We start from the raw sequence: 27,574 nt of genomic DNA on the forward strand, positions 1-27,574 counted from the left end.
ACAACCTCCCGAATCTTCTGGTAGGGATTCTTTTGTCATCTTGCCTTTTCTCCTGCCATTATCTTCTTTCATGGCAATAGCTGCTTCCAGATGATCAAATCATGAAAAGCAAAGCCAGTCAATGAGCTACAGCTTTATGCTCTGCACCCTCCTGCCCCAGCATCCTCTCTGTCACCCCATCTTGGCATAAGGACCAGGGCCAGGAGACAAAAAAAGGGGCTAACTAGAGGACATGAGACCAGAGCAAAATCTCCCAGAAGACCTCAGACTGAGATGGTCGGTAGCCAAGGAGCAAAGCCAATGGCACTGATAAGGGCTGAGTGTGAAAGTCAGGAGACTAGGGTATGAGGCTGAGATCACCCGCTTTTGCTGCATTGCTTTGTCTGCATAACCCTCCTCTCTTGGCTTCAGTTTACCTATTTAATGGAGACAGCAAGGTTGACCCCCTAAGATGTTTCAATCTTCAAAAATTAAAATAATAATGGTTATTGTCATCTGCCTACAGTTCTCCAAGTTAGAAAGAAGACAAGACTTGAGCAAGACCACCAAGGATGATGCTCTGTTTGAAATGGGTAATGTGCACTGCCCAGACAGGGGAGTCTACAGACACATCTGTGTGTGCTGCACCCGGCTCCACCTCCACCCTTGGAGGCCAGAAATACAGGGCAAGAACATTTCCAGGGCTGAGTAGCAGCAGACAGAATAGGAGTAGTGAGTCTGGGAACTGGAACCCAAGAAAGCTCTCCGCTGAGCACTGAGGGTTAGTGAGGGAGTGCACTGGCTGGGTTGAAAATAGGAAGCGTCAGGGGTGGGTGAGGAGTTGGCAGGCACCGGATTCCAAGTGGCTTCACGCTCCTCAGTGGAAGAAATGCAGAGATAATTTGAACATGGCTATTTTCAAGCTCCACAGCTGAGCTCCCTTGCTCTCCCACCCCACACCTCCCACCCAGCCCTGCAATTTGGCAAACCCTTTCTGCTGGCTGCTCTTATACCCAATATGTTGGGTTGCCTTAGCAACTAAGGCAATTATCTCCTTGGAGCAGTTAAAACAATGACCGTCATAAATAATAACAGTAAGAAAGATGATGGTAAAAAATAGATCTTAGGCAACTAGGGTCATGGGTTTGCATGGAACTGAAAAGGAAAAGGGGTCCTGATGGCACAGGCAATGAAAGGTGATCTCTTAGAGCTCTAGTTGTATTTTATTTTTCTAGAGGAAGAGATAGGAAATAGCCTTTCCTCACAGCCCCGCCCCCACCCCCAGGCAATCTTAGGACAGTTCCTATTTGCTGTTGATCATCCCTCTTATCCTCCCATCAGCCAGACCTAGCAAGGAGCACAGTGAACACTAATTGTTTAATGCCTATCTCCTCTCCGGACCATGACCTCCTTACAGGCAGGCACTGGGTCTTTGATCTTGGTGCCCTTAGCAACTAGCTCAAGGCTTGGGACAGAATAGGTACTCAAAAATATACACTGAATGAATGAAAATATATTACACTGAATGAATGCCCAATCTTTGCCTTAAAGTTTTTTGTTTGTTCATTTCCTTCCTCTAGCCCCCTGGGCTAGTTAATTATAAAGTCACTTTTAGTTCCTGTATTTGATGATCTTATAATCTACTAGTCTACAGTGCAAGATATAGTAGGCCTCCATACTTCCGAGAAAATTGAGAAATAAAGATGTACATTCAAATTTATCCAAGTGCAGGTTCCTTTTTCCCTAAAGAGCCATCCATAAAATTTTGTGAATGTAGATCATCACTTCAGACAAAACACTAAATTAAAATCAATTAAAAATGAGAAACTAACAATGGATCATACAACTTGTACTCACCCTACCCCAAACATACACACCCTCCATTCTATACTCTACAAACTCATCCCACGAATGCTTTTCAACCAGTAAACTCCAATTAATGCACAGGATTTGTGATTCAAAGCAAAAGGCAGCAGATCCTTTTCCCAGTGTCCACGAGAAATGTATGGAAAAGCACAGGGTCAGAGTTGAATCGCATCATTTCACCTTAACATAGAAAGACTTTCTACCCCGTCTTTCTGTTTCTTTTTCTTTTAAAGTATTGGGAACTCAATAGCCACTAGACAGTTTCAAAGTGCATTTATATCACATGTTGTCTTCATAATAATTCTTGAGGCAAGTTGGGCAGGAATCATTATTCCTATTCCGAACACGAAGAAAGGAAATAACTGATCACAAGTGTTAACGAGTGCCAGCCCTCAGCTGTCCTAATAACCACTTTCTTGCTGTCTCCTCCCCTGGTGTACACATTGTAATGGCCACAATGTGTAATAGGTAATATCGTCATTAGTATAAAGGTAAGATGGGCAACCTTCCCAAGCTGTCAGCAGAGTAGTAGGCATATACCTATGCTCACTTTGCAATGCCCAAAGGAGGTGATGTAACTCTATCAATGAATCTTTGGAGCCCTATGACTCACAATGCCCACTCTAGAATAATAACCCAACCCTTAGCACCTGCAGACTAAAGGCCAAATCTATCAGTGCTTCACCTTGGCAGGTCCTGATTCCTTACCAGGATTGGGGAGGTGAGGCGAGGGGAACTGTGACAACCCTTAGTAAACAGGACAATCTCATCCTCTGGCATTCCAAAGACACTCCAGGCAGACTTTCTATTCTTCCAACCAAAATCTATTCTTCAGGTTTGCTATTCTTCTGATCTGAATGGAAGGTGACATGGGAACCCCTCCACTTCCCACGTGTGATCCCGCAACTCCATGAGAGTCAAGTCTTCGCACAGTAACCATAATCACTCCTACTCGGACATCAGACATCTGCCAAGACATAGTTAGCACTTGCTGGATGATAACCCAGTATACTGGTTTTTGAATTTAATGAGCACATTGCCAAACTCTTCTGTATCTGTCATTCATTTGATTCCAAGTCAAATAAACCAAATTATCCTTTTCAGAGTATTTTAAATGTGAAAGACCTGAATCCAAATTCAGATATCACTGACAATTAAAATCAGATTTCCCAGAACCTCAGATGAATGAAAATATTTAGTCAGACTCTTTTACAAATATACAAGTATCTTTTTATTAAAACATATCTTGAAAGCATTATGACTCCAACAGTCCTACAAATTATAGCAAATTGCTTTTTGTTTAAAAAGCAATTATTTCATTCCCCAGTATAAAGAATTTTGCTTGGGGGAGTAGTCACAGATCAAGGAGATAAAGGCAAGGTAAGGTTGTTTGTTAATGTTTTATTAATCCAAGTTATTAGCACTACTAAAATAAGATGTGATAGGCAGAATAATGGCCCCACAAAGATGTCCTATGTCCTAAACCCTGAAACCTGTGAATATACTAGATGGCAAAGGGCAATAAAAGCAGAACAGAATTAAGGTCGCTAATCAGCTGACCCTGAAATAGACTGTCTTGGATCAACCAGATAGGCCCAAATGTTTTCACAAGAGTCCTTAAAAGTGGAAAAGCAAATAGAATAGGTAGAACCACAGAGATGGCGGTGTGAAAATGATTGAACCTGAGTTACCATGTTTAAGATGGAAGGACAGAGCCAAGAAATGACAGTGGCTTCTAGAAGCTGAAAAAGAAAAGGAAACATTCTCTCCTAGAGTCTTCTAAATGAATACAGCTCTGTCAACACCTTGATTTGAGCCCAGTGAGGTCCATTTCTGACTTTGACCCCCACAAATATAAAATAATAAAATTTTTGTTGCTTTAAGCCACTAAGTTTGTGGTCAACTGTTACACATAAAGGGAGACTGTGTGTGTATGTGTGTGTGTTCATGTATACCTTCTTCCTTTTTTTTTTTTTTTTTTGAGACAGAGTCTCACTCTGTCACCCAGGCTGGAGTGCAATGGCGCGATGTCAGCTCACTGCAGCCTCCGCCTCCCGGGTTCAAGTGATTCTCCTGCCTCAGCCTCCTGAGTAGCTGGCATTACAGGCATGTGCCACCACACCAAGCTAATTTTTGTATTTTTAGTAGAGATGGGGTTTCACCATGTTGGGCAGGTTAGTCTTGAACTCCTAACCTCAGATGATCTGCCTGCCTCGGCCTCCCAAAGTTCTGGGATTACAGGCATGAGCCACCGTGCTCAGTCTTTCCTTCTTTTAAACTGCAAATAAAGTTATGGAAAATGTGAACACTCATTTTCTAATGCTTCCAGAAAAATGAAATTGAGTAAAATGGAGGTGATGGCATCATTCTTCTTTCAGGCTATGGAGCTCTTGAAGCATTTTGCTGCTAATAAAGATCGCTAGCAGCATGGACACCAGAAGAGAATTGCGAAGAGCAAGTGGAAAGAGATGTCAACATAGGTACGTATGACTACAGGGTAGATGTCGCTCTTCAAACAATGGCAATTGGAGCATTAGGTGCCACTGGAGACCTTGGCATCTGAGTCTCTCACAGAGGGACACAGTCAGCACAGGGCACTCAGTCTTTGGCTTTAATAGCAGTTTATATAGGCAAGTCACAAAAGACACCACATGCTAGGTTCTCAAAGGAGGAGACACAGAGAATGAGCATGTGACCATGTGGATCTGCACATGCCCTAGGATATGCAGATGTCCAACCAATTGACAAGCCCCAAAAAGATAATTCATCAACGGTAGACAATGAGGGTGATGTTGTTGCTATCAAAATAGTGACATGGCAGGTCATTAATTCATGCGTAGGTCGTACAGAGTAAACAACGTAATGCTGTCTGTCTCCCTGCTGACGTCAATTTGGCCCATGCTGATAGGATTCCAAATCAGATGAAAGTTACTCAATCGGGTTGGAAAGGCCCAATAGAACTACACTTCTAAGGCTAAGAATCCCTTTTCTGGAACTTCCAGCCAGCTATTGGAAACTCACTGCCTTCAAAGGCAGCTCTTCCAGCTTTGGAAATTTCTAGCTTTAAACTCTGAGATTATGTAGCCTAATGCCTTCATCCTACAGACAGAAGTCAGGCCTAGTGAAGTGACCCTTCTAAGGTTACACACTCAGGGCAAACCAGAGTTGGAAATAGAATTTGTGTCTTCTAAATTCAAATCTAGTGGATTTTACACTCTACATCATGTGGCTTCTCATAAGGTAATCTGGTCACCAGCTTATACAATATTAAGTAAGCACAGTGTACTCCCAAGGCAAATCAGTAGTTGGGTGTGTATGTGTGTGTGTGTGTATGTATGCATATATATATATATATACACACACACACACACACATATATATATGTCTGTAACCAGCCTATGAGTCTATACACCAGGAAGAAAGCAGTCCCCTCCCCAGGGCAGGTACCAAATACTGAGCATCTGTATCCAAGTGGGCTATACTCACCTCAGACACCAGTTCACTCCACTTCTAGAGACCAACACATTGCTCTTTCAGTCAGCCAAGAAGTTTGTGCCTGACAGTGGCATGAAAGCTGTTACCGCTGGATCATAGAAGTGACCCTTCACAGGAGGCCTGTCCCAGACAAACTCAACACAGGCCTCTAGCAAGCCAGGCCTGCTGAGGAGTTCCAACTGAGCCACTTGCCAGACTTGCAACTGTATTTGCCTCTCTTTCTCATCCTGAGCTTTTAGACCTCAATATCATTCATTCATCATTTATTATTTTACAAAGGTGTACCAAGCATCTACTGTGTACCAGGCCCTGTGCTCAACATTGGAGATATACTGAGGAAAAAAGACTGAAAGAAGGAGGGCAATGAAGTGTGTAAGAGAGAGAGAGTGAGCACAGAGGACAGAGTGGCTAAGTTTGCCTGGGGCACAATGGAGATAAGAGTAGGCTTTATGAAATAGTTCCAGATAAAACTCCCTTCCCAGCAATACCTCTTTTTCACAGAACTGCAAAGCCATGCAAACTGTATGAGCAAGTCAGTTAACAAATAACACATTAAGTGTTCTAAGTGCACTGTGGGTTATGAGAGGACTGTATGTAGAAACTTCTGCTTTGATCCATTTTCAGTTATTAAAGTGATAAAATATATACACAACATATTGTATAAAATTGAAATATATGCTGATTTCAAAGGAGTAGGAAAAGTGGAAAGAGTGAAGTAGGATAGAATCTACATCAACAACCATGTGGCACAAAAAAGGGAAATATCACAGTGGGTTGATGTTATCAAGGTAAGTTTTCTAGATGAGAAGACAGTGTCTTCCCAACTTAGGACAATGACATCCATCCTTATGTCTATAAAATTGATCTCTCCAATAACAGTGTCAATTTTAAAGACTTGTCTTGTGTTCTTTTGCATACTCTACAAAGCCTAAGTAAACAGACATGATCTCACTCTGTTGCCCAGTATAGAGTGCAGTAGTATACGATCATGACTTGCTGCAGCCTCGACCTCCCAGGCTCAAATGATCCTTCTTCCTCAGCATCCTGAGTAGCTGGGACCACAGACATGCACCACCATGCCTGAGTAACTTTTTTTATAGAGAAGGGGGTCTCTCTGTGTTGCCCAGGCTGGTCTCAAACTCCTGGGTTCAAGCGATTCTCCTGCCTCGGCCTCCCAAAGTGCTGGGATTACAGGCATGAGCTACTGTGCCCAACCTGACCTTCTTAATGATATGGCATTTCCCTTTGTGACTATTCCAAAAGACCAGTAGCGTGATCTGCATTTGGAGGTAAAAATGTTCTTCATGATTCTAAGGCAGCAGCAGCTGACAGTTACTAAAACAAGCCCCACAAAATGTTATCTTTCCCTCCCACCACAGCAGCTGAAGATAGCAGTATATGTTCCTCAGGCTGAAACTGCCCAGATGTTTTATGAAAAAAGACCCACCGGAAGCCAACCTGGAGCATCTTTCTGATGAGTTTCCTTGAACACAGGAGCAGCAGGTAAGAAATAGCTTATACCATTCTGTCCCTTGCAGAACTTACATTAAGTCATGGACTACTAGTAGGCGTAGCTGAGAAAGGAAGGGCCATGCATCTTACAGTTTTGATCTAGAATCTTTTCTAAAAGTGTTCCTGATCCTTTTCATTTTTATCCCAGGAAGACTGGGCCACTCCAGCATTTGACCCACCCTGTGCGCAGGAGCACCTATCACAGGCCCCCCGCCTAAGCCATTGTCTGTCTCTCTTCTTAATGTTTAGTCTTGCAGATGTTTGGGTGTTTGTTACTGTCATGTCTGTTCAGTTGAACTTTCATTTGCTAAAATGTATTGTGCAATGGCAAGCAGAATTAATCTCATTAAATAATAGAATCAAAGAACTTAGAGATAGATACGAGATTTAATACATCATCTGGTTCAGATCTCTAACTACAAGCAATTGTTGCAACCTTAGTTGTAAGGAAAAAACAGCTGAGCCCAGGAAATTATGTGACTTACTCAAGGCTAAACTGCCAGCAACTGAAAAAAGAGGAACTAGAATTCAGGTCTCCTACCTCCTAATGCAGAGCCAAGCTGGGTCTGCATCAATTGATTTCAGCACACATGACCACAGATGAATCTTCAAGCACATTTTCAACAGGATGTAGCAACTTGGACTAAATCCTCTGCACCTATAGCAACACCCTTTCTTGGGATTAATGAATATTGAGAAACTTCATTGAGGTGTGGCTTTCCAACTTCACAATATTGTATTAGTGAATATCTCTAAGTAGAATTCTATGTAGACTTATATACAACTCTCTTCTTACTTATTGGACAGCAAAACTCCTTAGGAGCAGAAATGGAATATAATACACTTCGATACTGCCTAAAATTTAATCATATAGAGTCAATTTGTATTTATTGAGTACTTGCTAGGTGATATGCTAGGGAAATGCCAATAAATGAAACCCTTTTTCCCCAAGATAATCTCTAATCTAAATAAGGGAAAGCAACATAAAATGTAATAAAATAAATAAATTGTAAATAGTCCAAAAGAAGAAACGTAACAATAGAGGGACACATTTTGCCAGGAAATGACTGTTACTGGGGAGAGGTGCTCTACGAGTTTAGAGGCAAGGAAGGTATAAGCTGAGGAAACCAGGAAGGAAGGGGATTCTTCATGGAGAGGTAAGTATTGACTAGTTTCTGAGTTCCGTGAATTCCCTGACCACACTTCCAATTCCCACTTCCACACTTCTGTTTACATTGCTCTGACCTTAAATGCCTCCTCTCTCTCCGTCTAGTAAATAACAGTTTGGGTGAAACTGGAAGATCTTAGAATGTCAAACTAAGTTTTTTCACTTTCTTTTTATGTCTTGTAAGAACAATGGCATTAACAAGGGCCTAAGTCGATCCATACACACTCCCAGAATATACAGGAGAGCTGGAATAGCAGACAGCTAGGACACATGCAGTCTTCAGGAAGGCCCAGGGAAGAAACTAAAACTAGCAGAGAGTACGAATTTAATTAATAGCTCACAAATGACAAATCCAGATACACTGAAGGGCAAAGAAATTCTCTCAAGCAATAAGCAACGCATCTTACTCACCCTTATAGCACATTTACCATTTACAAATTCTTATACTGCCTATCTGAGATTTTGTTCTGTTATTTCCTTTTAGAAATGATCTCAACTAGTGTACTAGAAAGCCCCTGGACCAGGCCTCAAGAGGCCCTGATTTTCAGGGCTTGTCCTCATTTGCTTCAGTGTGTGACTTTTGTCCCCACCGTCACTCACTCCCCCAGCTCTGTGAAGGCCATGGATTGTGATGGGGGAAGGGAACTTTCGGAGTGGGCAGATCCTGTGGTCTCAGCCACACATCTGTGGATTCACAGATCATTCATAGGCTGATCAATTCCTCATCTACACATGAAGTTGGCAGCCTGGTCAGAAGGAATAGAAGTGGAGACCTGCTACTCCCCGGTGGACAGGAATAGGGCCTCTACCAGCCACTCCCCCCAAAAGCTGATTAATCTTTAAAATTTCTCAGGGACACCGCGCAATTCAAAGGCCACAGTCCCCTTGATGGAACACTGAAAGAGGGTTTTTGTTTTCCACAAAAAGGGAAATTGAGGTTTTTGTGGTGAAAGAGAAGGATGTAAAATCAGCCGTGTAGTGGTTTATTCACAGCCTGACCCCTCCCCAAACCCACAGGGATACTGGAGCTGCGACTCATCTCTTCTCATGAGTCATGTGGACTTGCATGGGCCTGGTGGATTTAGGAAAGAAAAACACCAGACTCCACAGTGTGCACAAGCATTTGGGGACAGAGATGTGATCCAAAGATGGAGAGATACAGTTCCTTGACTTTAATGTGGAGAGACAGTCCGGAAGACAGGACTGTCCAGGTCTAATAGAACCGATAGGTCGTCTCTCAAAGGGCCAGAGCGTGGCTATCACATTTGGGGCCTGTTATTTGAGCCGTCATAGCCGACTTTTCCACTGACATCCCCAACTTCCAAATTAATTATTTACTTACCAGAGATTCAGCTTGGCCATGTCAGACGGAAATAGCAGGGGGTGTTGTGTAGCTCAGATGAGCTGGCATTCAAACAGTAAGAGAGGACATCACTCAGGCCACATGCCCCTCTCTGGTTCAGAGGGAGCCACCTGTGAAATTTAGATGTCCCTAAGATCCCTACACCTTCCCTCATCTAGGTCTGGAGCTAGAAACAGATCACTGCGTTGATCCCAGGACTTCTTACGGGAGTTGTTTTTCTGATTTTTTTTTTTTTTTCCTGGCCCAAACCAGAATCCTGGGGGGGAATTGATTCTCTGACTCTGGTTTTTCAGAGTTTGAAATCCTAGGTGAAAGGTGCGAGCTGCTAGTAGGGCCAGGGCAGGAGGGGGCTCAGCCATCACTGTAAGCTCTGTTTGCCGCAGAAGGACAGGTGTTGAGTTACACACTCGGGGAATGTGAGCGCCAGGAAGGGACCCGGTGGGTGCCAGCCAAAGTAGCGAGGTCAATACCTCCTTCTGTACTGGCTCTTCCTGGAGACCAAAAAAACAAACCATCCCTTGGCTTCAGGTTCCTGAAAAGACCTGAACTGTTCTTGTTTACTGTTCTAAGGGGCTGCATAGCACTTCTTTTTAGAATAATTTATTTCATTGACTTCAAGACTTCAGAAAGGCAGCAGTATATGCATTGAGGGCTAAATAGGGCATGTTTACAGAGCACTTATTCTCCGCAGAAGGGTCTAAATAAATGCAACATACAATATGGCTGCTCCTGTCTATTGCCACGGTGAGAAATAGCACTAACATCTTGTTTTGACTAACGTCTTCACTTATATATTCGTGAGGACACAGGCTTTGGGTTTCCTCCTTCACTGGATGTCTGCTCAGCACAGCAAGTTCCCAGAGCTAGGAATTTGTGATCGTACATGCAGAAGACATCAGGGGTTTAGAGCGTCTGCAGTCAAGTTGTAGCATGTTAAAGAAAACAGAATTGCATAGCCCTGCTCAGCTTCAAGGAGCAGTAAGCTAAATTCCAAGAATATCATATTTAGTCATAAAGTTCAACCAATTCAGGACTCATAACGAGGGTATGTGATCGTCTATCTGAGTGGTAATCAACTTTCTTAGGTCAGCTTCTATTTTTAATCCTTCATGCAAAGAGTCCAGCATATTTGCATACTCACACAGACACATTGCTCATCAAATAGAACTAGACAGCCTCAACACAAAAACTGAGAACATGTACCTCACACATACCAGCCACTGGGTATTTCGTAATAAAGAAAAATGGGATCAAACAAGGCATTAGGAAGAGAAAAACAGGTTCAGCCAGATACTATGGAAATCCTGATTCTTATCAGGGCAAACAATCGGAATTACTATGATGCTTCTTAGGGAGAGTCTACTCTGAACAGACACAGAATATTGTATGTCATACTGTCTTCACGTGGACCAGGTAATTAGAATTATGCCCGTTTGATAGATAAGGAAAGTCAGATTGAGAGAGCACATGTTTGTCGGGTGGCAGAAACAGGAACTAGACCAAGGTCTGTTTAATTGCAGTCAGTCACTCAACTTCAGGTTATGGAGCATATGAGGATGTATGTGTGTGTGCACGCATGTGTGTGTGTGTAAAGAACCATTTTCCTCCCTTTTAAAATCAGAATAATTCCATTAGCCCCAGGGTCTAGTAGAATAAAATATAAAACTATCATGACCAAGATTTTTATCCACAGATCAAAACAATTCTAGGTTTGGTTAGATTGAGATGAAGCCACAGTCACAACCCAGGTCTCTTGGCTGCTAACTCAGGGCTCTTCCAGACAGTAGATAAAAACCCACATGGATTCAGGGAGTCTCATAAACTTCTCGGCAGACCCTGTTTTCTGTCAGTTTAGCAAGTGGTGCCTCTCCCACCTATGGCCATGTGGAAAAAGCACAGCTTCTGCAAAGCCTGATCATCTGCTGGCCTTAGTGACGTGCTTAGTCAACAGAATGTGACGGAAGGGACATTTGGAAATGCTGAGGGTCATACATAAGGGGACTTGCAGCTCCCACTTGATTCTCTCTGAATGATACCATGTGAGAAGTCCAACTACTCCGAGACCTGCCATGCTGGGGGGAAAGTACAAGTCAGCCATGTCAAGAGGTCAGAGTGGAACCCAGGCAGCCCCAGCTGTTCCATCCATCTCAGCCCAATCACCAGTGTCATCCAGCAGACAAGACAAGGAGAAGAGCTGAGAGATCCCGCCCACAGCCAGAGCCAGTCACAAGTGGGGCAATGTCTCACTATCGCAGCCACACCAACTGAGTTCCTGATTATGGAGGAACAGAGACCAGCTAGCCTCACTGGGCCGATCCACAACACTGACAACATGACAAAATGGCTCTAGTTTCAATGCCACTGAGTTTTGGGGTAGTTTGTTACACAGCAGTAGATAATTAGAACATCTTGTGTCTCATCTATAAAGGGCTCCCAGGACGATCTCATCATCCAGAACCCCTGATACCATTTAAGCTTCCTCTTTCTCCCTCCCCCACCGTAACTCCTCTAGCTGCTCCTTTTGATGTCTCTCTTAGACCAGTGGGGAATGATGAAAGCAAGAAGGATCTGTTGAGGGCCTGAAAAAGAGGACAGGCACAACAGGGAGCATGTGTCAAAATGCTTTCTTCTTGGTAGGCAAAAATGGTACATGAGAGCCTCTTGGATGGAGAGATGAAGCAACACAGGAAAGTTCCTGAAAAAAGAGGCTAGAAAAAGGCATAGGATCAAGAAAAGAGCCAGGTTCCTCACTGCCTTCTTTCCCTGACCCCTGCATGCCACCCCATCTACATATCTGTACAACAGATCGCATGTTCTCCAAATCCTCCGTGGTTCCATCCTTCAGGATAGAGTTTACTCAATGCATCCCAAGGACTCCAGCAAACTCTTACCTCCCCACTCTCTGACAGCTGAATTATTGACCATTTAGCTCATATTGACTCTTAGTTTTCCATGTTTGACTTATCTAGAACAGACAGAATAAAACTCGTTTGAGGGCAAAACCTATATTACATAATTTTTCTTCATATTCCATAGTAAAATGCACAGAACCAAACACAATAAAACAAGTCGTATTCAATATGTATCCAAGGGAATTTAGTGCTACCCATATAACAAGGGCAGATAAGGTCTCAGCCTCACCACTCTAGGCTTCTGCAGATGTTCCATGCTGAGTTTTCAAGAAGTTGACTCACACAGATGCATAGCTAGACCTCACATCACACTCAGGCTTCTGGAAAGATTAGTTTACATGACAGTTTCTGCATCTCCTTCTTCACTGGCTTCTGATCTCATAGCTCCACAGAAAACACTCTCTCAAAAGTCACAGTGACCCTGCGGTGCCAAAGCCTGTGTGACATAAACCACAGCCTCCCAGGGACCTCTTGGGTTTTCTCCTGCTCTAGCCAGACCACTTGTTGCAAACACTTTTTTTTCCCCTTCTGCTTATCTTTTAAATGCTTGTAATCTCCAAAGATCTCTCCACGGCTCTAAGGCTTTACAAGCTACCCCAGGCAAATTAAGCCACACCCATGGTTTTAACCATTAACAGATTCCAAAGCCCACAGTAATCTGCAGAACCCAAATATTCAGCTGCCTAACAAGTATCGCCACATGAGTGTCCCCATAGGCCCCTTTAAACTCGACAGGAATCACACTGACTTGCTGCAGCATCCTCTTTTCAAGGCCTCCCTTCTTTATGAATAGTGATATCCGTTTGCCTCGGAGATATCTTAAATTCCACCTTCTCATTCAACAACTAAATCCCATTAGCCACTGAGTCACACAGATGCTACCTGCTTAATGCCTTTTATATCAATTCACTTCTGATGCTGTCTCTGTCACCAATGTGTTTTAGGTTTTTCTCACTTCTCACCTGCATTACGTCAAAGGCCTCTAGCTGGCCTCTCTTGCTCCAGTCTCTCTCCCCTATGATCTGCTCACCGCATGGTTCTCCACGTGACCTTTCCAGAACATAACTCTGCTCATGTCCTTCTTTGTCTAAAATAAATCAGAGTTTTGGGGATAATGTATAACCTCCTAGGACACAGGGTCCAAAGAACAGTGATTCAAAGTGAACTGTAGAGCCAGATTTCATGGGTTTCAATCCAAACTCTGCCTCTTCCTAGCTCTGTAACAGGCAGATGACCTACTGTGTCTGTGCCTCAGTTCCCTGATTTGTAAGGTAAGGATAATAGTAGTAGCTACTGCCTAGGGTTTTATGAAGACTACTTGAAATATACATGTAAAGAGCTTAGAACTCTATCTGGCACACAGTAAGGATTCAGTAAACACTAGTTAGTTCCTAGCTGCGTTCTTCCCACTGCCTAGTTCTCACCTCTGCTCCCAACCACCCGTGGCATCATTCATTCAAATGGATCTACTTGCATTTCTTCTAGTCAAATCTATCATTTCATCACCCATGCCTTTGCATATGCCGTTATTTCTTCCTGGAATGCCCATTCTCCTTCTTCCTCTAGCTGACTCCTCTTGTTCCTCAAAACTTGCTCCAAGACTACCTTCCCTCCATCCCAGAGCTTTCTCTCCCCGCTCCCAATCTGATTTGGAGGGTTATGCTTTCTCTTCATTGAATTTGGTACACTATTTTATAATTACCATTTTATTTGCCTATCTGACTCAAGCTTGTCTGATTCTTAAAGGCAAATGACATGTCTTATTTGATTTTATATTCTTAATGATGAGTACAATGACTACCTTAGAATCCACACTCATCCACTGTTAACTGAATGAACAAATGGTCCCTATGGAATATTAATAACAGGTACCCAAACACGCTTAAATTTGATTACCTGCACTTGAAACAAAACAGTGACTTTTTCCCAAGACCCGCATGCCTTGTGTAGTTTTATAGATTGCAAATAAACTTAGCACAGGGAGACGTGATCATGTCCAGGGAAATGATCAGCTCTGAGAACCACCAGTCTCTGACAGTAAATAACTGCTAAATCTCCAGAAGGTTTCTACTTCTGCCTGTCTCTTGATTGTCCTGCTCTCTGGAATAAATCAGACAGTACAACACAGGAATTTGAATAAAGTAGCCAAACTGTGCAAAAGTGATCACAATGGAGTAAAAGTGCATTATTCTGTCTCTCAGAATTAGCATATTTCTAAGTAATGAGTCTTAAATGAGAGAAGACTTTGCTTTTCTTCCTGAGATAGTCTTCCTTAATTCTTCAGAGTGAAACTAGTAAGTGACGGCAGAGCAAACAAGGGATAAATGGTACGTGTAAGGACCTCCCCTCAAATTCAGTCTCTTTTTTTTATTGGATACAATTGCGCTTGGTTTAGTTTGGGTTCTGAGGAAACTGTCACTAACTCTCTAGGATAGCTTCTGTGTTTGAGGGTTAGATAAGACCAAGAAGTGGAGACTATAGGAAGAATGACTTGTTGGATTACTTTGACCCAACAACGGAAGCAGCATCTCAGCCCGGAAGTGTTCAACAATAGGAAGATCACCCACAAAGCACCAAGGAAATTGGCTAAATGTCTGTCAGGAATGCCAGGATAATTCTCTTTCACCTTCGAGAATCTGATTTTATGATGGTGGTAGAGATTTCATATTTAAGGTATTTTGAGAGCTTGGTGAAGACACAGTAGGGGATGCATAAATGATTGTTGTTCCTGTGAGGTTGAAAGGAACATTCTGAACATCTCAAACCATTCAGTTGGCAACTTCCTACAGTGCTCATACATAGACAGTGTCCACCTACTCTCCACCCCACTGCACTGAAAAATGATGCTGGCCACTCACTGAAAAGGCTGCCAGGAAAGCAGGAAGTTTAGAATGTCATCTGAATGCGTTTTTGTGAACACATTCACAAAATGCTGAAGATAGACATTCAGCAACACATCCTTAAGATGCTTTCAAATGAGAAGGAAAGCCCTGCCTCAAGACAGGAACCTCTGCAGATATCACTCATCCTAATCTCTCACCCCAAAGTGAGAGGCAGAAATAAGGAAACTGACAGTAAAACCTTAACAGTTTGTTTTTGTTTGCGTATCAATACACACCCACACAGTGACCAAATATGTGAGTCGAATGCACGCAACTCTTCCAGAGAGCTCAAACACTGAGTTATCCAATGTTCCAATGCTAGTTACCCAAACAAACATTATGGAAAAGGACTTCAAAGAGAAGAGTCTGAACAGCAAAACTGAAGTATGTTTATAGTGTTAAAAAAATAAAAAGCCGTCCACCTCTTTTATTTCGCATTTGGGTAATGCTTTAAACTTTCCAGGATCCTCCGATAACCACTCCACCCTCAAGATGGTAAGATCAATGGCAAAGGGATTTATCTCCCCAGTTGACCCCAGAATGAAAAACAGAAACAGTGTGTGTGCACAACTGACACACAATAATTTAGCCCGCCCTTTCATCTTGGGCTCTTCTCCACGTATTATTACAAAAACAAGTTATGTAACAAAGCATACAGTTGTGTGGCTTGAGGCATTTATTAAAAACAGGGCCTTTATGAAGTCTTTGTGTACTTTACATATTTAATAAACTTCAAGTTCATGTCACTTAGAATCAAACATGAAATTTAAAAGCAATATTATTACAGTTTATGACCTCTAATCTGCAAATGGGAGGAGGTCCTAGATAGTTTTGTGTTTAAGAATATGAACTTTGAAATCAGACTAACTGGACTTCAAACACTACCTCTTTTATATACTCTCTAGATGCCATTTGGCAAGTTATTTGACCTCCCCATGCCAGTTAACTCATCAGCAAAATGAGAACAATAAGATTTACCTCTTAGAGTTTTTGGGGAGGATTACATATACATTTGCAGGTAACAGGCTTAGATTGGTGCCTCCCATACAGAACTCAAGAGATAAGTATTATTATTTGATTACTCATAATCTTGTTCAATGATTGCCAGCTTTAGTTACTACAAGAAAACAAAGTCCCTACCTTCCTTGAAAAGAATGTATTATGTATCTAGAACTGTTGGAATGAAAATCAAGACGCCTTGAAATGTCACTTACAAACTATGTGTAACAACTCACATGAGTTAGTTGTTAAAGTTTAAAAATTATGTAAAGGTTTCATGAAGCTTCAGGAATGGTCCCTGAATTGGTGGAAAGGAAATTCCCTTCTGAACTTAAAAGTCAAAAAACTTCAGAGGGGAAGGAATCTTTTAGAGATCTACTCAAGGTCATATGAAGGTTCTTGGTTCTAATTCCATCCGGGCCACCAGAGAGCCAGGAGATGCCCATCCCCTTTGAAGCTTCTCATGCCTCCCTCCCCACCCCCAGCCACCATTACCACCCTACACCCTTTTCTAACCATAGATTTCTAAGTAAAAAAGGAAATTGTCTAAAATTGAAACTGTCTTAGTCTATTATTGGCTTTGGTGGCTGTGGGAAGAAAATGGAGTTGGGCGGGGGGGAGGTATGTTGATGAAAATAATCTGAGTCATCACTTCCTGGAAGAGGTGACAGCACACCCAGAGCCGCTGGGAAGTCAGGGGGCTGAGGAGGAGGAGGTCCCAGCTCTGCCACAACCTCACGTAGCACGGGAGGATGTCACTTAACTTCTGTGGGTTCCCATTGGCAAAATGATCCTAAAGCCTTCCCAGCTATATGCCCCTATAATGCAGGAAAGGTCCTGGTGAATAAACCATCAGTGCTATTCACTGTCCGCCTAGAAAACAAAATGAATCTGTGCTCCTAAAATATGAAAGCCATATCTTTCAAGCAAGGGCAGGCTGGTTATGGTTGAATCAAGACCTAACTGCTTTACTTCCTAACCACTTCCCCAAACCCAGACTCTGCCCCTCCACATACCGCCCGCCCCCCCACCAAACCCAGTTTTGCTACACAATTCCTTGGGCAGTGCAGGGTAACCCCATTAAGAACAGAGGCCCTGGGAGAGCCAGACCTAGTGCAGGAATCACTTTATAGTCTCTCTTAGATGTGAAATTATATGAAATTATTCCCCAAACTGTGAGCAGATACAGATGATTATAAGATTTAGGTGTTGAAAAGACCAATAACAGCATCAAGATAGGAGTCTCACCTGTTGCAATCACCTGCTTATGTGTCTCCCTAGCCTTGAGAGTAACAGCATCAAGATAGGAGTCTCACCTGTTGCAATCACCTGCTTATGTGTCTCCCTAGCCTTGAGAGAGAAAACTGGCCTCCTTTTCATTTATCTAATGGTAACTCTATGGGCAGCTACTAAACCCTCCTTTGAAAGTAAACCCCCATTGCCAGTGACCATTTGCTGAATGAGTGAGTGAAGAAATGAATGCTGTGCATCCCAAATCAGGAAGCAAGGAAGGGGGGCACATTCATACAATTCCTTGAACTCTGCAGACACTTTGGCTTCTTGCAGTAATTTCATAATATTCTCGCGCATTCATATTCTCTCTTTCCACTTCCAGCCCCACCCCCACTCATTATGTAGTCTGACTGAATACCACTCAAAATATTTTCTCAATTAGAGGAGAAAACAGGAATTTGCCACTTGTCTGCCTCTATTCTGCTGCCTGTCAGCCTTCAGCAAATATTTCAATCCTGGGCCTTTGCCTGCTGCTAACCCCTGTCCTTTAACCTTTGACCCTGTCCTCTTCAAATCCTCTAGCTTTTACCTTCTCATCCGCCCAGCCCAGACACTCCACTCCAGGGATGGTGTCACCGACGACTGTGTTTAACCACAAGAGGTACAGTGATGCCCCTAAAGCAATCAGAACAAGAGACATGCTGCTGAGATTTGCTTATCTGATCAGAAGATGCTCAGAAAAATTAGCATATCACAGTGGGTGAGAGACAACCTGTAAATAGACTCCCACTCTCACTTACCTACCTTTGGTCTTCAGAGCCTCTTCTCTGGTCTAGGCCTGCTCCCCTCCCCCACCCTATATCCTAACTCCCTCAAATGGGCATGTCACTGGGATTAGAGGCTCAAGGGTTGGCTGTAAGATGTAGAAACAAAATGGAAATCATGTCCGCTATAGCTATAAGATGCGGAGCTCCTGTTTGACTTTTCCCGATATTCACATTCAGCCAAACCACAAGATAATTTGCTTCTAAACCGCTGTCCCAACTTCCTGTAACCACTGCAACTTCCCTGGCTCTAGCTAAACCCCCAGCCCTGTGACATCCAACATTAGAACCACTGGGACTCATCATTTCCCCATCCTTGCCTGTGTCCACCAACCTGTGAGCTGTGCCACTTCTGGGTGTTTCTGTGAGTATTTGAGAAAGGTGTGGAATATTTCAGGACTTTTTCCTTGGCAAAGACTAGGTTGCTCTCTGATAGCATTGCTTCCCATGTAATTAATTGTGCTGTCTCTTGGCTCGTTAAAAACGAGACCCTCAGGTCCCAGGCAGCATTATGTAGGGTAAATCATGTTTAAGTAACTGCATAACTAGTGGGTCAGTTTTATCTTTTGTCTTGGCTGCGACCATTATTTAGCTGGGTTCTCAAAATGCCCGGCAGTGAAGCTTTCATGTCAGGCCAGTATTGAAAGACAAATGTTTTCTCCCCTCCCCACCCCCACTGCCAGCCCCTCTTCTCTGAATGCTGCATGCACAGGGCAGCTGGGAAATAAAAGACCCCTTTATCTGATTATCCTGGGCAAAGGCGTGGTGAGTTCAGGAGGGTTCAACAGAGAAGTGCCAAACTGGAATAAGATGGGCCAAGCAAATAGTTGGGGCAGACTCCCATGCAGTGGCAATGGCCGGCCACAGCAATTCAGTCTCCTGTCTCATTTTTAGCACTCAGCTTTGTGATGACTAAAAAGGGTGTTGTTTTCTTTTCCCCCCGACTGTTGCTGATTGCCATGTGATCTTGAACAAATCACGAGACATCACTGATCTGGGCTGTATGTCCTCATCTGTGAAGGGAAGACAGCTCTGATGATCTTCAAGGTCTCTTTCTGCTTTAACATTCTTTGTGTGTATCCATCAAGCAATAAAAAACAGTGTGACCCTCTCAAATAGCTATGGAGAATACCGCCTGACAGTATAAAAAGAGGACTTCTGAAGAGATGAAAGCAGCAACTTTCTTTATAGGCAGAGTTTGTCTCATATAAAAGGAAGTGAGAGGAAGAGAAGGAGAAGGAAAAGGCAAGATTGCCCATTTCACAAAGGAGAAATTAAGGGGTAGGGAAATTTTGGCCAATTAATCCAGTTATGCCTAGTGTTCCATTATTGGAACGCTAAGCTTGTGGGAGTAATTTATAGCCTACTGCTCAAGGTCATCACCAAGGCCTGATTTTGCACACACAAAAATTTGCAACCTCCAGTATAAATGGGTTAAATTACCAATGTCATACAATTAGTTATTGGTGCTGTTAAAAATAAAACTCAGAAGGACTCCCATTTTTGTCCTAGATTCTAATCCTATTATATTATCCTTCCAATAGGATATTGTGATGATGAAAAGAAATAGTATTTGTGCTGTTTAATTTTTGCGGATTTGCATTTACCATTTTCTTTGGCCAATCTGGAATCCTAGAAGCCTACTAGAGAACCATCCTGACTACATGCCCTTCACAGTCATCTGCCTTCTAGGAGCAGTCAGATGGGAAGCCTTCAGTGACTATCAGAACCCAACCACCAGTCCCTCCACGCCCGAATTTTGTTCATCCCGTCCACATAGCACATGATGCTCATCACTGGAAGACAGAAATCATGGTGGCCATGCAGCCTTTAGACAGCTGCAGCAACCGAATACTGCTGATCTGCAGGAGGGTCTACAATAGGCACCCATAAACATTGTAGAATTAATAGAGACAAAACAACAGTGTCTTTGACATAGAATGATCCATTGGTAGCAAATACTACTCTAACACATCTCTCTTAGCTTCTAACAAGCTGCCCTAAATATGTTCTGCCTCTTGCTCACAAACACCACAGATTAAGCACTTAGAAATTGAGGCTAAAATGTGTGAGAAGGCAGGGCAGCAGGGGACTCATGGGACAAGCAAGGGAGGGGGCACAAAAAGGCAACTGGAGATGGTGGCTAGGAATATCCCAAAATAATATAAACAGGTTCTCCCAGGATTCCTTCCTCTCCTCCTGAGCTTAGAGCCCAGTCAAAGCCAGCCCCCCAAACATCTATGTCAATGTCACACCAACGCTGGACTCTTTTCGGTACACACATGCATGTCCACGCAGATGCCCTCTCACATACACATGTCCAGACACCCTCTAGTTGGCAAACAAGTGACAATATGCAAATTATCAGAAGCCACAAAGATTTGCTTCGGTGGGGAGCCTGAACAAACAGGGAACAATTTTGCAAGTGGCCACAGATGGCTTAGTTAGCTTCTCCGCTTACAATGGACACTAACAAGATTTGCCAGAACTAATTCATTCTTTCACACCATTGCCCTGTTCCCCCACCTTCTGAGGGTAAGGAAAATTCCCCATCATGGCCATATGCATTTTTGTTCCTTTCCAACACAGAAAAAGTGCAACTGCTTCATCCATAGTGTGGATGGGTCATATTTAAAGTGGGTAACACAGATTTAAAAGGAGACATGGTGGAAGCAAACATATGCTGATTTCTCCCCACCGACCCACCTACACCATTTCCCTAAACTCCTTATTTGGAGAAAGGGGTAGAAAAGAAAAGATTTTATGGAGTCCCGTGTCGAGCTGGAGAACTCAGTAGCAGAAAAGAAATGAGTGGCAAAGAATAAATAAAACAAAATGGACTAGAAACAGACAGTGAACCTATCAGATGAAATTCAAACCTTCCCATGTGATGGGTTACAACTGGCCTCATATACAGGAAGTAAACTTTGACTTTACGCAGCGAAGGAAGAAACACTTGATGAAGTCTTTCCTCCATGAATTCCTACATGAGGCACAACTCCTGGAAACAAAACTTCAAGACAGAGGCTGGATTCAGGACCTTTGTGCATATCTGGAGCTCTTCTTCATGCAAGGCCCTTTTCTTTTCCATAAGTGTCAGTAAGATGCTTTTGAATCCTTAAGAAAAGAAATCAATTACTTCTTCAAAAAAACACCTGAACTTCTCTAGGTCACAAGAATAGAGACCTTAGAGGTGGCTCCTTTCCACATCCCAGAAGGCTCTCTCAGCCTCTTCTCTGTATGTGATGGCAGAACTCAAGGGTACTCATGCCCTTCGCCGGGTGCTGCCATCAATTTCTAGCCAGTCTCTAGGCTCACTCCCCACCAATGCTGGCTGCAGTACGATGTCCTAAAGCAGCTCTCTGCACATTCCTTCATTCTCTTCTCCCCAAGGGGTGGGGATTTGGAGGGCTCCATTGCTTTCTTAGTGCACTTAGGAAAAAGTCAGATATGTCTGATCTGGCCTACTGAAGCTTCCATTCCAGATTTTCCAGGTCAACTCTGCAGTCCAGCAAGTCAAGGCTGCCCACCATGAGCACTTTGCCCTCTGCACAATGGTTCAAGCACATTCCCTCTCCCTCTTTCCCTCCTGCCTAAATCCTATGCTTTCTTCAAGGCCCATTCAAGCTTCTTCCTCCATCCTTCCCTGTACTCTCTCACATGTTCCAGCATCCAGTACACCATGAGTACCATGCGTGGATGTAACCTCCCTAACAAGGCAGACACTGGGAAGCTTCCCCGAAAGCCAGACAAGTCAGTCTAAACTGGGAGCGATGGCTCTGCATCCTGTCACCTGCCCAGATGCCCACGTGGTTCCTCTCTTTCTTCATTCACAGGCATCATTCATACTAGCTGAAGATGAATATGTCTACTTTTTTTCTCAAATATGTATGTTGGATAGCTATAGCAGCAGCTATTGAGAAAACGATACTGTTGATTAGATAAAATTTGTTTACGTATGTCTCCATAATCATGTACATGTGAATACCTAGTTATAGGAATAGGTATTTCTATGGTGATGTCCTGGAATATCAGAGTTGGAAAGGACTTCAGTGTCTTCTGCTTCATGGCCTTCATTTCAAGATGTCACCTCTGAGAACAAGAGGCAGGTGAGAAAACACAGGTGGTTAGGGACAGAGACTAAAATTCTTGCTTCTTGAGCCAGGGTTCTATCAGATCACATGCAATATCTATCATCCCAGAGGCTATACATGCACACACATACATGTATGTGCACAAAACAGTGCACTCTCTCTAACATGCAAACCAATGCGCGCCACCCTCTTCAGCTGAGGTCCTCAGAGAATCCTGAGGACAGAATGACAAAAATGCCTGAGGATCCCCCGGATGCTCTCCAGATTTGACATCTTCTCATATGCTTGTCCTCCCATCCAGATCTTTGCCTCCACTGCCAGCAGGCTGTGTGCTCTGACCCCTGACCCCCACAGCTGGACTGTCTTCTGAGGATGACAAGCTCCAAGGACCAACAATTATCTCCCAGTGTTAAATAAGATGAGCAGAAGTGGCTACGGCTGCTCCCGCAGTCAGGGCCCAGCCAGAGAGGAATCTGCTGCAAGTCTAAAATTGGGAGCAAAGGTCAGCTGTCAATTAGAAATGAAGCCAGAAGGAAAGTCAGGTATCCAGAATTGCAGCACCTGCTCCTCCCTAGGGGTGGAGAGGGGCACAGCTGGCCAGCCTGGAGCAGCCCCTCTCTGCTTATAGGGTATCTGCAGCAGTTCTGGTACCAGTGGGAAGATGCTGGTACCTTGGGTGGAGGAGCAACAAGCATTTTTGAAAAGGTCCCAGAATCACAGACCAGGCTTCTCCAAGGTACTCTCCATTCCTTCTCTGCAAAGCTCTTCTGAACTAATGGAGACTTTCAAAGGCAGTCCTTCCCTTCAGACCTTGAAATACTGGTGCCGCCCATAAGCAGGTACCATTCCCCTGCCCTCCACCCCTTGCACACATTCTCTCTCGGATGCAGTTTTTCCCTTCCTCCATGAAGTGACCAGTGCTCACGTGGCCTCCAGTCCTGCACCTGATTTGCCCCAATACACCGGGCCTTTCAGGTGTTTTGATCTTCCCCTGATTTATCAGATTTCTGCTTCTATTTCCTCTGCTGCTTTTTCTGGATTCTGTTCCATCTTCCAAAATGTGTGACGCATGATTTTTCAGGTTTCTTGTCAAGCTTACTATTCTACCTTCCTCTTCCTATGCTGGGACTTTCAAGGACATCCCACAGATTAAATACATCAGTACCATAAAACCCCGTGTGTCTTCACATAGACAACAGAATGGAAGCCTTCAACTGACATCTCACTTTGTTCTGCTCGAAGGTGTTTCTTGACTTTCTTTCCAATTAGGCACAGGCTGTCCCTATCACTCAATCAAATTAATCAGTCAATTACAAGTTAGTATTTGAGAATCTCTGACATCCTCTGTCCTAGTTGAGATACTATGGAGGAACTTTCTGCTTATAGAGTATCTGCAGCAGCTCTGATACCAGTGGGAAGCTTATGAGTCAAATAGACAACAGTACGCCACTTGCATCATCTGAGGGACAATACTCACTTACACCTCCATAGTACTGCCTGCCATGCAATAAATAGTTATTGAAGAAAATATATTTGGTTGAATGAGTGAATAAATGAATGAGTAACTCAGTTACACTACGGAAGAGACCAGTTTAAGTGAGATAAGCAGCATCAGCAGGAGCATCCTGGTTCCATTCAGCTTAGCGCTCTCTCTCTCTCTCTCTCTTTCTCTCTGTCTGCTACTAGGACATCTTTCTCAGGCTCAGTAGAGCCCACTGTTCTGAAATCAAATTTTGTTTTTGACACTTATCCTGCTCCTCCTGCTCTCACAGCTCTGGGATCTGCAGCTTTTGGTGACCCTGGGCTCTGAAGAGGGACCCTGGCTAACGCAAGGTGCAGCATGAATCAGCTGGCAGAGCTGAGCATGAGGGCCATTCTTGACTCCAGGTCCAGGGTCTGCCCTGCACCTGCTGCTACCCAATCTGTGGCATCCATCACTTTCAACCTCCCTCACCTAGTCCAGTGTGTCTATATCCTATCTGCTATTTCTCCCTCATGGCTTCAGGCAAGATTTCTTTTCATATCTGGATTATATTCAAAAATGAAGAGAAGGAGAGAGCATTTACTAAAAACCAGATCATTCCATATGGTAAAGTGCTGAGCAAAAACTCTATTAGTTTCAGGAGCAAAGTTGAGTTCATTACTCAGTAAAGTTGCTACATTTCTTACAATCCACACTATTATGAACCTATGATATATTTTAAGAAGTTAAAATGCACACACAAACACACACCCACAGATGCACATATGCATTTTAAGTCATCTAGAAAAATTCTATGTCCTTAGGAGGAAGAAACAGAGAAACCTTCAACCTCTCTGACCTTCTCTCTATCTCTGTCTTTTCTTTCTCTTATCTTTGTTTTATTTTATATTCTATTCTAAGGGAGTCCTCAGGTCTTTTAATGCTCTGGGTCACAGGCTTAGTCCACCAGCAAGAGGAGGGAGAAAATGGTGTGTTTAAGAACAGTTTTTTGGATTTCACGTATTTTTACCAATTTAGTGCATTCATCATGTGTTCATTCCCTGACCCTTTCTCTCATCACCATAAAGGATCAAAATACACCCTTTTGTTGGTAAAGGGCCAATCCCTTGCAATGGGCCCAAAGTAGAGATGGGAGTGTGTGCAGTGAGGGCAGACCCTGCAGAGCCAGAGGCCAGCAGAGCCCTGTGCCTGCAAAGTCAGAAGACAACCTGAGAGAATGCGCTCGAGCATCCTAAATCTGTTGAGACAAGTTTCATCAATTTTGTGGAACATGACAGAAAAAGAGGACAAAAGCATGAAGTTTGGGAGCAAATCTCATACAGCTTTGACAAGATTCAACCCAACTGTCTCTCTGGTTTCCCTGGCACCAGGCCATTGTGGTTCTCATTTGACAGAGAGATTAATGGAAGGACCGGAAAAACACTTCTCTGCCGGTTTTCCAGAAGGCAGAGCCAGAGGTGAGAAACTCTGGTTCCCACCTTGTGTTCAGCTGCCTGATACTGCAGGAGGAGCCTCAGTGGCTGCCACGGAGCTCGGAGGGTGTGGCACCGGTATCACAACATCCTGGCTGCTTCTGAGACCCAGGGCAAGTTCCTGGAGCTCTCTATGCCACATTTGAGTCATCTGTAAAGGGGGATAATAACATCACATTGTGGTTGTGGGGAAGATTCAGTAGCAATGTGTGTCAAGTGCTTGGCAAAGTTCTCAGCTCCTCTAAGGAGCAAAATGGCAGCTGTTGCTATGTCCAGAAAAGCAACCTGCATAGCCAATTGGCTTTCTCTGTGATTCGGGTTTTCCACAAAAGAACAACTCACCTGGATAAGGGCGATGGTTAATGCCATAATCCCAGCACTTTGGGAGGCCAAGGTGGGTAGATCACTTGAGTTCAGGAGTTCGAGACCAGCCTGGCTAACATGGCGAAACGCTGTCTCTACTAAAAATACAAAAATGAGCCGGGCATGGTGGCAAAGGACTGTAATCCCAGCTATTCGGGAGGCTGAGGTGAGAGAATCGCTTGAACCCGGGAGGTGGAGGTTGCAGAGAGCTGAGATCGCACCACTGCACTCCAGCCTGGCAACAGAGTGAGACTAAGTCTCAAAAACAAACAAACAAACAAAAAGAATGATTTGCCTACGCTTCTGATACACAGTTCCCATTTCTCAGAAAGAAATAAGAAAACGTAAAGAGCCTGGACACCAAAGAACCTTCAAGAAAACCTCCAAGGACAGCAAGGCCTCGCCTTTAGCAAGCGGTAGGATCTGGGTGTGACTTATGGGGCAGGTTGGACACAGAAAGAGAAACTTCTGTCACTGGTGGATTTAATATTTTCCCTAGTTTGTTTTTTTGTTTTTCTCCCCCTGCCAAGGGATTAACGTATAGGTTCTTAAACAAGGGGGTCCCCCACTTACAGCTGACAGCAGCAGCTGCAACCTCTGACTCTCCTGCAGAATGGCAGGGAATCGAATCAAAAAGAAAAGCAAGTGGACAACCTTTCCTCCGGGAGCATGAAACACAATACCAGCCTTTCGCCAAACCCGGCAGACACCAGCCCTGATTGGAGGTTGCCTCGGAACAAAGGGAAATTGGTATTTTAAAAAAAAATCTTCTGAAAGCCAACTCAGCAGATGGTTTTTTCCTGGGCTCCAGGAGAAGGGGGGGAAGGTGGGGGTAGGGGAAGGATGCTGGGATAACACAACTGCCACCAGGATACAGATGACTGAGAAGTGACAAAGATGGGCAAAGAGGACTGACCTCTCACCCCAGAATTTCACAAAGGGCAATTACACCATGTGGTGGGTATCTGGACGCGCCCACTTCCAACCTGCAGCTGCTGTCCATCACAGCCACGTCTGGGGGCTTTATTAAGAACAGAGGAGGAGAGAGGCCAGGGAATAAAAGGATATCAAAGGAAGTGATGAAAAAGTTCAATTAGCAACCATAGTTTGTTGGAAATCTACTATATAGTAGTTTTAAAGAACACCTTCTATTTCCATTGCACTGTTAACATTTCAGAACTGTTTTATAGCCATTCGCTCAGATTATCTTCAGAATAATGTGGAAAGAAGAGTGACATTATTACTCCCTTATTAAATATGAGCAAACACAGATTGACTTGTTAAAGGCAGAACAGAGACTTGGACCCAGAACCCTTGATTGGAGAAACTGTTCCCCTCAGGCCTCAGGCTAGTCAGCGCTCATGGAATCTTATTTTGCAAGGGCCTCAGCTGAATCCCACATTCTCAGTCCAAACCAGGACACTTTAGAATACCCTGTAAATAACTTCTGGATTAAGTCACAGCGAGCCTATTATCCCACAGCCCAGTGCTGCTGCCAGCCCATCACTTCGTACCACGCCTCACTGCCGCTGTGACCTGCCCAGTGTTTTCTAGCAGGAATATGGCTGTGGGCAGTCAAGAAAGGCGCCATGTGTCTCCAGGATGAAGCTGCAGTGCTGGAGTTTACCCACAGCCAGGGCCAAGCAGCAGAAACAATCAGGTGAGTTTCAAGAGACTCAACTATTCTCTTCTTAAAGATGTTTCAGCAGGGCAAGGCAACGTGGAATGTATTGAAGATAGCTTCCTACTGCCGGAAACCAGGAGACCTGAGGGTTTGAGTCCCAAACACCCCCCATCCCTCAGTAATTAGCTGTAAGCCCAGGCAAGCCATTTAAAACCCTCAGAGTCCTTTCCCCAGTCTATAAAACAGGGAGAAATAACAACAACTTTGCCTAACTATACGAAGAGCAAACCCAAAAGAAGGAACAG

General features: G+C 43.7%; 1 protein-coding gene across 6 annotated transcripts in view; it reads right to left on the reverse strand.

Moving 5' to 3' along the window:
• LOC105499475 (SET binding protein 1) overlaps positions 1 to 27,574 on the reverse strand; it is a 383,331-nt gene that overhangs the window by 320,394 nt on the left and 35,363 nt on the right. The window contains exon 2 of one of the 6 annotated variants that reach the window (XM_071085441.1): positions 1 to 18,084. This exon is cut by the window's left edge and continues 59,565 nt beyond it. The exons of the other annotated variants lie outside the window; for them this stretch is intronic. The gene's annotated coding sequence lies outside the window, so the exon portion shown is untranslated. The remainder of the gene's footprint in view (positions 18,085 to 27,574) is intronic. 6 annotated transcript variants of the gene reach the window in all.

This window comes from Macaca nemestrina, chromosome 19 (assembly GCF_043159975.1).
Source record: "Macaca nemestrina isolate mMacNem1 chromosome 19, mMacNem.hap1, whole genome shotgun sequence".
Lineage (NCBI taxonomy): Eukaryota > Metazoa > Chordata > Mammalia > Primates > Cercopithecidae > Macaca > Macaca nemestrina.